A 16833-nucleotide genomic window follows, 5' to 3' on the forward strand; every position below is an offset into this window, starting at 1 on the left:
CGCTCTCCACGGACTAGCGCTAGGTTGTATGATCCTTTCCTTGAGGAGCCGCTGAACTTCAGATCGAATGAAGATCCGATCCTCACCGCTGTAACACCTACTCTTAGTCGCAATGGGCTTGCAGCCTGGCACAAGATTCTGGAACAGGGAGGGTGTGGTGATCTTCAGCGTCGAGGGGCTACAGGCGGGGCGCGTTGGGCAATTTGGAGGCTGCTGTTCTCCCACTGAAAGCAAAGGGAGTGGCCCACCGTACTGTAGGGTTACACTCCTCAGGTGGACCATGAAGTTTAGTCCGAGAAGTATTGGCGCGCAAAGGTGCGGCAACACCAGGAGCTTGAAACGCTCGTAAACTGTGCCTTGCACCGTTAAAGTTACCACGCAACACCCTAGCACGGTGACAGACCGGGACCTTGATGCCATAGAAATTGTCTGTTTGACAGGTTGAATCCGGAGTCCACACCGCTTCACAGCGTCTGGGTGGATAAAACTCTCAGTGCTCCCGCTGTCAAACAGACAATAAATCAAGTGGTCGTTTACCTGAATGTCCATCATAGACTTGTCAAGTCTATGAGGCTTGGCCTGGTCCAGGATGATCGATGCCACCGTTGGTTCAGGAACGCCACTGCAGGCAGCTGAAATCGACGAGGATGACCCCTGCTGGTCGTTCGCGGTCGGTGCCAACCAACATGGCCGCTCCCATAGGCCGCACGTGGGTGATGGCGCCAAACTCAGCGACCCCTGGTGGTCACACATCTCCGATTCCGTCGACCGTAATGGCGTCGTCCTGGCCTCGCACGTGGACGAAACCCTCGACGATGTCGACGATGAAGAACCGGGCTCTGAGGAATCGCAGGCCGCACTGCTGTTCTGAGAAGCAGATTTAGATCGGCACACTTTCGAATAGAGCCCCTTCTTACCGCAGGCGGAGCACAACACAGCTTTAGCGGGACACCGTTGCCGAGTATGCTTGGCTCCCCCACAGAAGTAACACCGCGGGCCACCCGGAGCTGCTGCCGTCGTCTGGCCCGAGTGTGAGCACGCCATTACGCAGCATTTCGAACCCGAGGGACAAGGAGGGATTGGCGACTGCTCCTGCCACGTTGTCTCCACGTGGTCTTCAGGATACAATACTAGGCTTTTGGAGGCCGTCTCCAGCATCTCCGCTAGTTCTATTGCCTGGGTGAGGTCAAGGTTACCTTTCTCCAGTAGTTTGAGTCGGATGTACGATGATCCGACTCCCGCCACAAACGCATCTCGAGCGAGGTCGTTCATACTCTGCTCAGCCGACACAGCTTTGCAGTTACAGCCCCTGGAGGTAGAAGAGGGGGAGGGGTAGCATTATTGGTCAGAGATTGTATCACAGTGTCAGAGAGGAGGTTTGATGAGGACTTATCTGTTGAGGTAGTATGGGCGGAGATTAGAAATAGGAGAGGAGAGGTCACCCTGTTGGGAGTCTTTTATAGACCTCCTAAAAGTTCTAGAGAGGTTGAGGAAAGGATTGCGGAGTCAATCCTGCTTAGGAGTGAAAGTAATAGGGCAGTTGTTATGGGGGATTTTAACTTGACTAATATTGACTGGAATTGTTATAGCTCTAGCTCGTTAGAGGGGTCAGTTTTTGTTCAAAGCGTGCAGGAAGGTTTTTTGACTCAGTATGTAGACAGGCCAACTAGAGGTGAGGCTATATTGGATCTGGTGCTGGGAAATGAGCCAGACCAGGTGCTAGACTTGGAAGTTGGTGTGCATTTTGGTGATAGTGACCACAATTCGGTTACGTTCACCTTAGTGATGGAAAGGGATAGGCATGAACCTCGGGCCAGTGGTTTTAGCTGGGGGAAGGGTAATTATGAGGCTATTAGGAGAGAATTAGGAAACATAGGTTGGACTAGGAGATTACAGGGACTGGGAACGTCCGACATGTGGAGTTTTTTCAAGGAGCAGCTACTGCGAGTCTGTGATAGGTATGTCCCTGTCAGGCAAGGAGGAATTGGTAGGGCTAGGGAACCGTGGTGCACCAAAAAAGTTTCTTTGTTGGTTAAAAAGAAAAAGGAGGCTTATGTTCGGATGAGACGTGAACACTCGGGTAGTGCACTAGAAAGCTTTAGATTGGCTAAGAGGGAGTTGAAGAGCGAGCTTAGAAGGGCTAAAAGGGGACATGAGAAGACTTTGGCGGATAGGGTTAAAGAGAATCCTAAGGCGTTCTATAGGTATGTCAAGAACAGAAGGTTGGTTAGGGCAAGTTTAGGGCCAGTTATAGATGGCAGAGGGAAGTTATGTGTGGAACCGGAGGAGATTGGTGAAGCATTGAACCAATATTTCTCTTCGGTGTTCACGCAAGGGGACATGAATATAGCTGAGGAGGACACTGGGTTGCAGGGGAGTAGAATAGACAGTATTACAGTTGATAAGGAGGATGTGCAGGATATTCTGGAGGGTCTGAAAATAGATAAATCCCCTGGTCCGGATGGGATTTATCCAAGGATTCTCTGGGAGGCAAGAGAAGTGATTGCAGAGCCTCTGGCTCTGATCTTCAGGTCGTCGTTGGCCTCTGGTATAGTACCAGAAGATTGGAGGTTAGCGAATGTTGTCCCATTGTTTAAGAAGGGGAACAGAGACTTCCCCGGGAATTATAGACCGGTGAGTCTCACTTCTGTTGTCGGCAAGATGTTGGAAAAAATTATAAGGGATAGGATTTATAGTTATTTGGAGAGTAATGAATTGATAGGTGATAGTCAGCATGGTTTTGTGGCAGGTAGGTCGTGCCTTACTAACCTTATTGAGTTTTTTGAGAAAGTGACCAAGGAGGTGGATGGGGGCAAGGCAGTGGACGTGGTATATATGGATTTTAGTAAGGCGTTTGATAAGGTTCACCATGGTAGGCTTCTGCAGAAAATGCAGATGTATGGGATTGGGGGTGATCTAGGAAATTGGATCAGGAATTGGCTAGCGGATAGGAAACAGAGGGTGGTGGTTGATAGTAAATATTCATCATGGAGTGCGGTTACAAGTGGTGTACCTCAGGGATCTGTTTTGGGGCCACTGCTGTTTGTAATATTTATTAATGATCTGGATGAGGGTATAGTTGGGTGGATTAGCAAATTTGCTGATGACACCAAAGTCGGTGGTGTGGTAGACAGTGAGGAAGGGTGTCGTAGTTTGCAGGAAGACTTAGACAGGTTGCAAAGTTGGGCCGAGAGGTGGCGGATGGAGTTGAATGCGGAGAAGTGTGAGGTAATTCACTTTGGTAGGAATAACAGATGTGTTGAGTATAGGGCTAACGGGAGGACTTTGAATAGTGTGGAGGAGCAGAGGGATCTAGGTGTATGTGTGCATAGATCCCTGAAAGTTGGGAATCAAGTAGATAAGGTTGTTAAGAAGGCATATGGTGTCTTGGCGTTTATTGGTAGGGGGATTGAATTTAGGAGTCGTAGCGTTATGTTGCAACTGTACACAACTCTGGTGCGGCCGCACTTGGAGTACTGTGTGCAGTTCTGGTCCCCACATTACAGGAAGGATGTGGAGGCTTTGGAGAGGGTGCAGAGGAGGTTTACCAGGATGTTGCCTGGTATGGAGGGGAGATCCTATGAGGAGAGGCTGAGGGATTTGGGATTGTTTTCGCTGGAAAGGCGGCGGCTAAGAGGGGATCTTATTGAAACATATGAGATGATTAGAGGTTTAGATAGGGTGGATAGTGATAGCCTTTTTCCTCTGATGGAGAAATCCAGCACGAGGGGGCATGGCTTTAAATTGAGGGGGGGTAGTTATAGAACCGATGTCAGGGGTAGGTTCTTTACCCAGAGGGTGGTGAGGGATTGGAATGCCCTGCCAGCATCAGTAGTAAATGCGCCTAGTTTGGGGGCGTTTAAGAGATCCGTAGATAGGTTCATGGACGAAAAGAAATTGGTTTAGGTTGGAGGGTCACAGTTTTTTTTTAACTGGTCGGTGCAACATCGTGGGCCGAAGGGCCTGTTCTGCGCTGTAATGTTCTATGTTCTATGTTCTATGTCTGTCACTAATGAGATTGTTCCGTTCTAAATGCACATACATCCTGTCTCTAAGAATCCTCTCCAACAACTTCCCTACCACGGACGTCAAGCTCACCGGCCTATAATATCCTGGGTTATCCCTGCTGCCCTTCTTAAACAACGGGACCACATTCGCTATCCTCCAATCCTCAGGGACCTCACCTGGGTCCAAAGAAGCGACAAAGATTTCCATCAGAGGCCCAGCAATTTCATCTCTTGTCTCCCTGAGCAGTCGAGGATAGATGCCATCAGGCCCTGGGGCTTTGTCAGTTTTAATGTTCCCTAAAAAACCTAACACTTCCTCTCTTGTAATGGAGATTTTCTCTAACGGGTCAACACCTCCCTCCGAGACACTCCCGGTTAACACGCCCCTCTCCTTCGTGAATACCGATGCAAAGTATTCATTTAGCATCTCCCCTATTCCCTTGGGTTCTAAGCATAATTCCCCTCCTTTGTCCCTGAGAGGTCCGATTTTCTCCCAGACAACTCTTTTGTTCCTACCGTATGAATAGAATGCCTTAGGATTCTCTTTAATCCTGCCTGCCAAGAACATTTCGTGACCTCTTTTTGCCCTTCTAACTCCCCGTTTGAGTTCTTTCCTACTCTCTCTGTATTCCTCCAGAGCTCCATCTGTTTTCAGTTGCCTGGACTTAACGTACGCTTCCCTTTTCATTTTAATCAGATCCTCAATTTCCCTGGTTATCCACGGCTCTCGAATCCTACCTTTCCTATTTTTCCTTTTTACAGGCACATGCCTATCCTGCAGCCTTATCAATAGTTCCTTAAAAGACCCCCACATGCCAGACGCGGACTTACCCTCGAACATCCTCTCCCAATCAACATCCACCAATTCCTGCCTAATCCGGCTATAGTTAGCCTTCCCCCAATTTAGCACCCTGCCCGTAGGACAGCACTCATCCTTGTCCATTACTATCCTAAAGTTAATAGAGTTGTGGTCACTATTTGCCACATGTTCCCCTACCGAAACTTTGACGACCTGACCGGGCTCATTTCCCAGAACTAGGTCCAGTATAGCCCCCTCTCTAGTCGGGCTATCTACATACTGTTCCAAAGAACCTTCCAGTACGCATTTTACAAATTCTTCCCCGTCCGGACCCCCAGCGCTAAGCACTTTCCAGTCTGTTCGAGGAAAATTAAAGTCGCCCACTACAACAACCCTATTTTTTCTGCACCTATCCAGAATCTCCTGACATATCCTTTCCTCCACTTCCCGTGGGCTGTTGGGTGGTCTGTACTACACCCCCAGCATAGTGATGCACCCTTCCTGTTTCTGAGTTCCACCCACAGCGACTCAGTACATGACCCGTCTAAGTTGTCTACCCTCTGCACCGCGGTAATATGCTCCTTAACTAATATCGCTACTCCCACACCTTTTTTAGCCCCTCCTCTGTCTCGCCTAAAACACTTATACCCCGGAATATTCAGCTGCCAGTCCTGTCCTTCTTTTAACCAAGTTTCCGTCACCGCAAACACATCCAAATTCCGCATAAGCGTTAAGGCCCTAAGTTCGTCTGTTTTACCCGTTCCGCTCCTCGCATTGAAGCAGATGCACTCCAGACCTCCAGGCCCACTCAGGTCATCCTCCTCCAGAGTGCTCCTCTTCTTAGCTAGCCTTGCCCTGGCCCCCAGCTCAACCCCAGCCTCAGTATTTACTGACCTACTGTTTTGTTCCCCACCCCCCCTGGAAGCTGGAGAATCGGAGCATCGTGAGGTTATCCGTGGGCTTGCGGTCCAGTGAAGTGCTGAGGTGGCCGTCCTTGATGGAGATGCATGTGTCCAAGAATGTATGTGATGCATATGAGCAGAACTCCCACTTACCTGACGAAGGCGCAGCGCTCCAAATGCTAGTGGCTTTTGCCACCAAATAAACCTGTTGGACTTTAATCTGGTGTTGATGACAGAAGACAGAGTGGTTGTAGAGGGTCGTTTTTCAAGCTGGAGGCCTGTGACCAGAGGTGTGCTTCAGGGACCAATTATTTGTCATTTATGTGAATGATTTGAATGAGGATTTAGTAGGCATGTATAGCAAGTTTGTAGATGACACCAAGATCGGTGGCATCGTGGACAGTGAATAAAGTTAGCTAGGATTGCAACGGCATCTGGAACAATTGGGCCAGTTGGTCTAATGAATGGCAAATGAATTTTAAGTTAGAGAAATGCGAGGTGATGCATTTTGATAGATCAAACCAGGGCAGGAGTTACTCTGTTAATGGTAGGGTGTTGGGAAGAGTTATAGAATGAAGAGATCTAGGGGTACAGGTTCATAGCTTCTTGAAAGTGGAGTCACAGGTGGTTAGCATGGTGAAGAAAGCATTCGACACGCTTGGTTTCAGTGGTCAGGACATTGAATACAGGAGTTGGGGCGTCTCTTTGAAGTTGTACAATACATTGGTAAGGCCACCCTTGGAATACTCTGTACAGTTCTGGTCACCCTATTATAGAAAGGACATTATTAAACTAGGAAGAATGCAGAAAAACTTTACTAGGATGCTACCAGGCTTGATGGTTTGAGTTGTAACGAGAGGCTGGATAGACTGGGACTTTTTTTTCTGGAGCGTAGGAGGCCTAAGGGTGGTCTTATAGAGGTCTGCGAAATAATGAGTGGCATAGATCAGGTAGATAGTCAACATCGTTTTCTAAAATGCAGCGGAGTCGTAAAGTAGAGGACAGAGTTTTAAGGTGAGAAGCGAGAGACACAAAAGGTTCCAGAGGGGCATTTATTTTACATGGAGTGTGAGTGTCTGGAACGAGCTGCCACAGGTAGAAGTAGAGGCGGGTACAATTTTGACTTTTGAAAAGCGTTTAGACAGTTACATGGATAAGATGGTTAAAGAGGGATATCGGCCAAATTTGAGCAATTTGGACAAGCTTAATGGTAAAAGCTGGACGGCATAGACAAGTTGGGCCGAAGGGTCCGTTTCCATGCTGCAAACATCTAAGCCTATGATCATCACTCTTTCTAGTTTCTGGCCTACAACTCATGTTTGCACGATCATGTTTTGTTTTCTTTAAGTTTGATACTAATTTCAATTCTTCATTAACAATTTAGACCGTTGATCCTCTCGTTGGAGTTTGTCATTCTAATTTGAATGTATACATTGTATATCTTAGAATATATCTTTTTTTATTCATTCATGGGACATGGGTGCTGCTGACCAGCCAGCATTTATTGCCCATCACTAGGTGCCCTGGGAGGGCAGTTGAGAGTCAACCACTGTAGTTCTGGTGTCACATGCAGTAAGAAGGTTAACAACACCAGGTTAAAGTCCAACCTGTAGGCCATCACATGTAGGCCAGACCAAGTAAGGACATAAGAACTTATGAACATAAGAACTACGAGCAGGAGTAGGCCATCCAGCCCTTCGAACCTACTCCGCCATTCAAAAAAATCATGGCTGATCTTTTCATGGATTTAGCTCCACTTACCCGCCCGCTGACCATAACCCTTAATTCCTTTACTGTTCAAAAAATTATCTATCCCTGCCTTAAAAACATTCAATGAGGTAGTCTCAACTGCTTCACTGGGCAAGGAATTCCACAGATTCACAAACCTTTGTGTGATGAAGTTCCTCCTCAACCCAGTCTTAAATCTGCTCCCCCTTATTTTGAGGCCATGCGCCCTAGCTCTCGTTTCACCTGCCAGTGGAAACAACTTCCCTCCTTCTATCTTATCTATTCCCTTCATAATCTTTTATGTTTCTATAAGATCTCCCCTCATTCTTCTGAATTCCAATGAGAATAGCCCCAGTCTACTCAGTCTCTTCTCATAAGTCAACCCTCTCAACTCCGGAATCAACCCTAGTGAATCTCCTCTGCACCCCCTCCTGTGCCAGTATATCCTTTCTTAAGTAAGGAGACCAAACATGTATGCAGTACTCTAGGTGTGGCCTCACCAGCACCTTATATAGCTGCAACATAACCTCACTGTTTTTAAAATCCATCCCTCTAGCAATGAAGGACAAAATTCCATTTGCCTTCTTAATTACCTGCTGCACCTGCAAACCAACTTTCTGTGATTCATGCACAAGGACACCCAGGCCCCTCTGCACAGGAGCATGCTGCAATTTTTTTACCATTGATATAATTGTCCATTTTGCTGTTATTCCTACCAAAATGGGTGACCGCACATTTACCAACATTGTATTCCATGTGCCAGACCCTAGCCCACTCATTTAGACTAGCTATATTCCTTTGCAGACTTTTAGTGTCCTCCGCACACTTTGCTCTGCCACTCATCTTCGTGTCATCAGCGAATTTTGACACACTACACTTGGTCCCCAACTCCAAATCATCTAGGTACATCGTAAAAAATTGTGGACCCAACACTGATCCCTGCAGCACACCACTAGTCACTGATCGCCAACCAGAAAAGCAACCATTTACCCCCACTCTTTACTTTCTGTTCGTTAACCAATCTTCTATCCATGCCAATACATTACCCGTAACACTGTGCACCTTTATCTTATGCAGCGGCCTTTGGTGCAGCACCTTGTCAGATGCCTTCTGGAAATCCAGATAGATCACATCCACAGGTTGCCCATTGTCCACTGCGCACGTGATGTTCTCAAAGAATTTCACCAAATTAGTCAAACATGACCTGCCCTTCATGAACCCATGGGTTCCCAATGGGACACTTTATATCTAGATATCTCGCCATTTCTTCCTTGATGATAGATACAAGTATTCTCCCTATTACAGAAGTTAAGCTAACGAACCTGTAGTTAGCTGCCTTTGGTCTACCTCCTTTTTTAAACAGTGGCATCACATTTGCTGTTTTCCAATCTGGGGGAACGACCCCAAAGTCCAGCGAATTTTGGTAAATTACCACTAGTGCATTTGCTATTTCCCCTGCCATCTCTTTTAGTACCCTTCGATGCATCCATCAGGGCCAGGAGATCTGTCAACCTTTAGCCCCATTAGCTTGCCCAACACTACCTCTTTCGTGGGAATGATAGCTTTTAGGTCCTCACCTGCCATAGCCTTCCTGTCATCAATTTTTGGCATGTTATTTTGTCTTCCACTGTTAAAACCGACACAAAATACCTGTTCAATGCCTCAGCCATTTCTTCATTTCCAGTTATTACATCTTGCTTCTCATCCTCTGAGGGACCAATGTTTACTTTAGCCACTCCTTTTCATTTTATACATTTATAGAAACATTTGATGTCTGTTTTTATATTCTGAGCTAGTTAACTCTCATAATCCATCTTCCTTTCATTTATAACTTTTTTCGTGGCTTTCTGTTGACCTGTAAAGATTTCCCAATCCTCTGGTTTCCTATTAATCTTTGCCACATTGTATGCATTTTCTTTCAATTTGATACCCTCCTTTATTTCCTTAGATATGCATGGCTGATTATCTCTTTTCCTACAGTCCTTCCTTATCGCTGGTATATATGGCAGATTTCCTTTCCTCAAGGACATTGGTGAACCAGATTGGTTTTTTGCAACAATCGATAATAGTTTCATGTTCATCTGTAGATTTTAATTCCAGATCGTTTTTATTGAATTCAAATTCCACCAGCTGCTGTGGCAGGGTTCGAACGTGAGTTCCCAGAACATTAGCTGAGTTTCTGGATTAATAGTCGAGCGATAATACCACTAGGCCATCACCTCCCCGAACTGCTTAAATGTCTGCCACTGCTTAAATGTCTGCCAATGCATCTCTATTGACCGACCGCTTAACCTAATTTTCTGGTTGACTTTACCTCGCTTTACTTTCTTGCTCTCATAAAATTGCCCTCAATTTTAACAAGTTTAAAATACTAGTCTTAGACCCAATCTCCTCTCCCACAAATCAAATGTAAAATTCAATCATATTATGATCGTAGCGACCTTCACTATGATGTCATGAATTAATCATGTCTTATTGCATAATAGCAGGTCTAGTACAGCCTGCTCTCTGACTGATACCAGAGCATGTTGTTCTAAGAATCTATCCAGAAAACCTTCTTTGAGTTCCACATCAATGCTGCTTTTGCCCATCGAGTTGTTCTAATCCATATATAGATTATGCTCAGTTATGATTATTACCATTTCTTTCTGACGATCTTCCATTATTACTTCATTTACAGCAGGACCTACTGTTTTTCCATTAGGACTCTGTGCATGACTTTCATAAGTGATTTCTTACCTTTATCGCTTCTGATCTCTACTGAAACTACTTCGACATCCGGGTTTCCTGAACGTAGGCCATTAATCTCCATTGTGATAAAGTCACCATTAATGAATAGAGCTTTCCCTCCCCTTGTTTCTGGCTTCCCGACCTTCCTCAATGTCATGTATGCTTTAATATTCAATCCCAATTGATGTCATGCTGTCTCTGTAATCGCTGTTGGGTCATGGTTTATTATTTTAATTTGCTATCAGTACATTTGCTTTGTTTCCAATGCTATAGGAATCCGGATACAAAGCCTTTCATTTTGCCATTTTATTAATTTTTCTCCCTCAAGCCGCATCTGCTGATTTGCTCTTTGATTTGCACTCTCTATCACTTTCCATTATATTATCTTTCGCTCTTACATGTCTCCACTCTGATTTACCGAATTTTATCCCTTGCCCGCACTATTTACTTAAAAACCTAATCTATTTTTCCAAATATGTGGCTCGCTAGAAACCTCTTCTCCACACAGTCCGGGTGTAGACTATCTGAACTAATTATCTGGGTACCCAGTTTTCCCAGTACTTATGCTGGTGCCCCTGAAGCACAACTCACTTCTACCACACCAGTCTTTGATCTACATATGAATTGCTCTAATTGTATTTACCGTCTGCCAATCGTGAATATCTTAAAATTCCTGTTTTTTTATTTAGTGCCTAGCTCCTCGTTCTCTCTATGCAAGCATCTCTTTCCTAGTCTTACCTATGTTACTACCATCTCCCTGGACCATGAGCACTGGATCCTCCACCTCCCACTACAAATTCCTATCCAGGATTGAGCCGACATCCTGAACCACAAAAGGTTGTGAGTCCCTGGAACTCTCTTCCTTAATACATTGTGGAAGCAGCCTTTGAATACTTTTAAGGCAGAGGTGGATGGATTCGTGCTAAGAAATGAAGTGATAGGTTATTGGGATAGGCAGCATTCAGATTTCACGGTACTATCAGATCTAATTAAATGGCAGAATAAGCTCGGGGGGCTGAATGATCTAATCCGACGCCTGGACAAATTCAGAGGCTGATCTGGAACACAAAGGGCTTTAGAGGACGGTTAACTACCACCTTTCAAAGATGAACACCATGTGTACTTGAAAAGGAAACAGTTGGAATGCTGTGTGGAGAGCACAGGAGAATGGGGCTAATTAAGAGCTCGTAAAGCTGGTACATCTACGATAGGCCGAATGGCCACTCCTGTGGTGGAAGGCACTAAGAACGTAAATCAAGGCGACTGAAACAGCCACTTTTATAGGAAATGTTAACAGAACCGACTGTGGAAAGCGAGAGAAGCAGCAAATCTTCAGTAACTTTGTTTTCACTTTAAGCTAATAAAGTCAGCGCATTCTCCAGGGTCGTTAAAATCGTCACGTGGAGACCTTTTCAAGATCAGCCTGAATCTAATGCTGAATTTATATTAATAGGCCGTATTCCCAACATAATTGTACTAGCTCTGAGCAATGGAAATAAAATCCCTGATGCAACAGCTTCCCAGGGCACTGGAGATAATCTGTGGAACTCCCCTGGGTGAAAACGATGATATCTGCATATTCCAGGTCTATCAAGCACATAAATACCCTTTGCTTCTGCAGTCAGGAGATAAATAGTTACTTCAAGCGATCGTCAGTCGGTATTTGAGCGGATTTCATAAGATGCGATTTACAATTATGGGGGGACTTTGGTTGTTAATACTATTCAGACAAAGTCTTTCTGTTGCCGAACCGTTCTGTAGACCTCAAGACAAGTTTAACACTCGCGGATTGACGCAGGATGGGGATGTTGTTCTGGGTGGGTTATTCATCGTCCATTTCAGAACAATTCTTTTGAATAATTCATTACAGTCCAAACCAGAGGAGGTGCAATGCCGCGAGTGAGTATTAATCCATTTTTTCCTGCCCTGTTTCAGTGAGAACCTTTTATTTGAAACAAAGTAAAACAGAAAGTTCCAGACAGCTTTTGTATCCTCGCTGTTGTGCTGCACGAACCGCTGCATTTGGATCGAGCAAAGCAAGCTCCAACAAAGAGAAACGTAAAAACGACCGGATGATCCGTTTTCCTTTTCTTTAAGCTCTTTCATGGATGCGGGCGCCGCTGGCTCGGCCAGCATTTATTGCCCATCCGTCATTGCCCCTGCAAAGATAGTGGTCCGCTGGTTTTTTCAACCGCTGCAATCCATACGGCGTAGATATGCCCAAAGGTCGGGTTTGGCCCAGCAACAGTGCAGCAACGATATAGTTCCAAATCCGGATGTTCTGTGGATTGGATAGGAGCTTGCAGGCGCTCGTGCAGCTGCTGCCCTTTGTCTTTCCGTCGTGGGTTGGGAAGGTACTGTTGAAGGTGACTTGATGAATCGCTGCAGTGCATCTTGCAGATGGTGCACACTCGTGGATACTGTGACATTCAAGTAGGTTGCTTTGTCATGGATGGCCTCGTTAGAATCCAGATGTTTGTGGTCGTGTGTTTGCCTAAGGAATCTTTGTGAGTTTCTGCAATGCATCTTGCAAATAGTGCAGACTGCTGCCACTGTGTGTCAGTTGGCGGGGGGGGGGGGGGGGGGAGGGGAATCAATAGTTGTAGAAAGGACACTAATCTAGTGGGTTGCTTTATCCTGGATGTTGTCTGCCATTTACTGTATATTTCCTATCTGTATTAGACCTTCCAAAATGCATTATCTCACATTGGTCCGGATTAAACTCCATCTATCATCACTCTGCCCAAGCCTCAGTGCTGGATTTAGGCATAAGCTAAACAAGCTACAGTTTAGGGCCTCACAATCCGCAGGGGCCTCACAAAATTTCAGAAGGTTTACAATGAAGAGAACATTTAAGAGCGGATACCAGAAAAGAAAAAGAAAGCACCAGCTTGAAGAGCAACTAAAAAAATTACCAAAATCTATGAGAGAGATCAAGCCAGCCAAATCATCATAGAAACCCTACAGTACAGAAAGAGGCCATTCGGCCCATCGAGTCTGCACCGACCACAATCCCATCCTACCCCCATATCCTTACATATTTTACCCGCTAATCTCTCTAATCTACGCATCCCACGACACTAAGGGGCAATTTTAGCATGGCCAATCAACCTAACCCGAACATCTTTGGACTGTGTGAGGAAACGGAGCACCCGGGGGAAACCCACGCAGACACGAGGAGAATGTGCAAACTCCACACAGACAGTGACCCAAGCCACGAATCGAACCCAGGTCCCCGGAGCTGTGAAGCAGCAGTGCTAACCACTGTGCTACCGTGCCGCCCTAAATGATAAATATGTAATCAATAAATGCATTCATTTGAAAATAATTTGTATTTTTAACTTTAAATACCTTGCTGTTAAATAATTAAAAGGCATAATTATGTTTTCAATTTTTTTGTGGCGACCCAAGGTCCTGTTCTAGTACGCACCTTTGTGAGACCTTTGGGTGTAACTTTTTAACAAGGAGCCTCCAAGCTTTATATAGTTTAGGGCCTCACCAGGTCTAAATCTGGCACTGCCAAGCCTCCAACCGATCTTTATCCTGCTGTATCCTCTGATGGTCCTCATTGCTATCCACAAATCCACCAATCTTTGCATCGTCCGCAAACTTACTAATCAAAACAGTTACATTTTCCTCCAAATCATTTATATACATTACAAACAGCAATGGTCCCAGAACTGATCCCTGAGGAACGCCACTTGTCACAGCCCTCCATTCAGAAACGCACCCTTCTACTGCTACCCTCTGTCTTCGATGACCGAGCCAGTTCTTTATCCACCTTGCCAGCTCACCTCGGATCCCATGCGACTTCACCTTCTGTACCATTCTGCCATGAGGGACCTTGTCAGGGACTTACTGAAGTCCATGAAGACAACATCCACTGCCCTACCCTCATCAATCATCAATACACAGGTCACTGAAAGTGCCAACGCAGGTGGAGAAGGTAGTCAAGAAGAGATACGGCATGTTTGCCTTCATCGGCCGGGCATTGAGTTTACAAATTGGCAAGTCATGTTGCAGCTTTATAAAACCTTAGTTAGGCTGCACCTCGAATATAGTGTTCAATTCTGGGCGCCACACTACCAGAAATATGTGGAGGCTTTGGAGAGGGTACAGAAAAGATTTACCAGGATGTTGCCTGGTATGGATGGCATTGGCTATGAGGAGTGGTTGCAGAAACTTTGTTTGTTCTCACTGGAACGACAGAGGTTGAGATGTGACCTGATAGAAGTCTACAAGATTATGAGGGGCACGGACGGAGAGGATAGTCAGAAGCTTTTTCCCACGGTGCAAGAGTCAATTACTAGGGAGCATATGTTTAAGGTGCGAGGGGCAAGGTTTACCGAGATGTGTGAGGCAAGCTTTTTACATAGACGGTGGTGGATGCCTGGAACTCATTGCCCGGGCAGGTAGTGGAAGCAGATACGGTAGTGACTTTTAAGCGGCGTCTGGACAAATACATGAATAGGATGGGAATGGAGGGATATGGTCCCCAGAAGGGTAGGGTGTTTTAGTTCAGTCGAACCGCATGGTCGGTGTAGGCTTGGGGGGAGGGGGGGGTGGGGCAAAGGGCCTGTTCCTGTGCTGTAACTTTGTTTGCTCTTTGTTCTTTGATGTGCTCTGGATGTTTCTGGAGCTGCACTCATCCAGGCAAGTGCAGCTTATTCCATCACACTCAGGCTTGTGTCTTGTCAATGGTGGACAGGCTCTGGTGAGTCAGGAGGTGAGTTACTGGCTGCACAATTCCCAACCTCTGACCTGGGCCTATAGGCGCAGAACTTCTATAGATAGTCTTACATCATGGGAGATGGTTAGATTCTCTCTTGTTGGAGTGAGACACCACCTATCACTTGTGTGGTGTGGATGCTACTACCAATGTGAATGCTACTGCCTAGGCCTGAATGTGATCCATGTCGTGATGTATATGGAGACGCACAGACTGCTTCAGTACCTAAGGAATTACGAATAGTGCAGAACACTCTGAAATCATCAGCGAATATCTCCATTTCTGACCTAATGAGGGAACGAATATCATTGATGATGGTTGGGATAGGATTCTATTCTGAGGAACTCCACCAACCATACCTCCAGATTGTGGTGATGACAACAAACAGCCTCAACCATATTCCTTTATGCTCGGTATGACGCCAGCTAATGGCAAGTTTCCTCCGCATCTAATTGACCTTAGTTTTGTTGATACATTGCAAGTTCCAAACATGATTTTATGCTCAGGTAGAGCTGGAATCAACAACATTCTGATTCGGCGGGTCGTGTGCTATGCCCTGAGCTAAAGGCGGCTGATAGTGAGTAACACGTCTGTGCGTGAAGCTGAGAGTGTGCAACAACTCTGAATTATAATAAGTAATATTACCATGTGTGCTCTTTCGAATGCATAAAATGTTTGTCTGGAATAAATAACCATGCTGTGTTCATCAGCTATATTGTAGTCCTATTACTGCTGAGTGGGAGTAACAATAATATAACATTAAGAAGTAAAAACGTTAATATTTGCAAACAAAATTCGAGTCATACAATTTTACAGAAATGTCTGTCGACCATCAAGCAGTTATCCAATTTTCCAGCACTTGATCCGCTGCCTTGTGTGCTGCCACCTGCCTCTACCACATTTTCAGGCAGTGAATTCCATATTCCCACCACCCTCTTTATGAAGACGTCTGTCCTCAAATCCGCTCTAAATATCCTACCCCTTACCCTAAATGTGTCCCCCGGTTATTGACCCCTCTACAAAGGGGCAACGACCTTCCTGTCTGCGCTATCTGTATCCCTCATAATTGTGTGTACACCTCATACTAGTCCTCCTCAGTTTTCTTTGCTCTGAGGAAAACAGCCCCAGCCATCTAGCCCCTCTCCATAGCGGGAACGCTCTTACACAGGCAACATCCTGGTGAATAACCTCTGCACCTTCTCTAATGCAATCACATGCTTCCTATCGTGTAGCGACAAGAACTATACATTCATCTCGCTGTGGCCGAACGAGCGTTTTATTCAGCTCCGTCATAACCTGTCTGTTCCAACATTCTATGCCTCGGCTAATGAAGACAAGTATACAATATGCTTTCTTCACCACCTTATCTACCTGTCCTGCTGGACTTCCTAGCATCCTAGCGTTCATTGTATTTGTCATTTATTCATTGCCTTGTTCGTCCTCCCAAAATGCATCACCCATACTTTTCAGGGTTTAATTCCATTTGCCGCCGTTCTGCCCAACTGACCAGCCCACCTGTATCGTTCTGTTATCTAAGGCTTTCCCCCTTTGCTATTTTTCACACCGTCAATTTTCGTGTTATCTGCGACGTTACAGATCATAACTCCCACATTCACCTCTAGATAATTAATGTACATTACAAACAGCAAGGGGCCATCAGCGATCCTTGCGGTACACCACTGGACACACACTGCCAGAGCTCAAAGCTTACATCGATTGACATCCTCTGCCTCCTACCATTAAGGCAATTTTGGATCCAATTTGTCACGTTACCCTTCGTGACTAGTCTCCCATGTGGGACCTTCTCAAACGTACTGAAGTCTATGTAGTCTACAACAACTGAACTGTCCTCATCTAAACACCGAGTTACCTCCTCGAAAAATTGAATCAAATTTATTGGAAACCATTTCCCCTGACAAAATCATGCTGACTATCCTT

This window comes from Mustelus asterias, chromosome 3 (genome assembly GCF_964213995.1).
Source record: "Mustelus asterias chromosome 3, sMusAst1.hap1.1, whole genome shotgun sequence".
Lineage (NCBI taxonomy): Eukaryota > Metazoa > Chordata > Chondrichthyes > Carcharhiniformes > Triakidae > Mustelus > Mustelus asterias.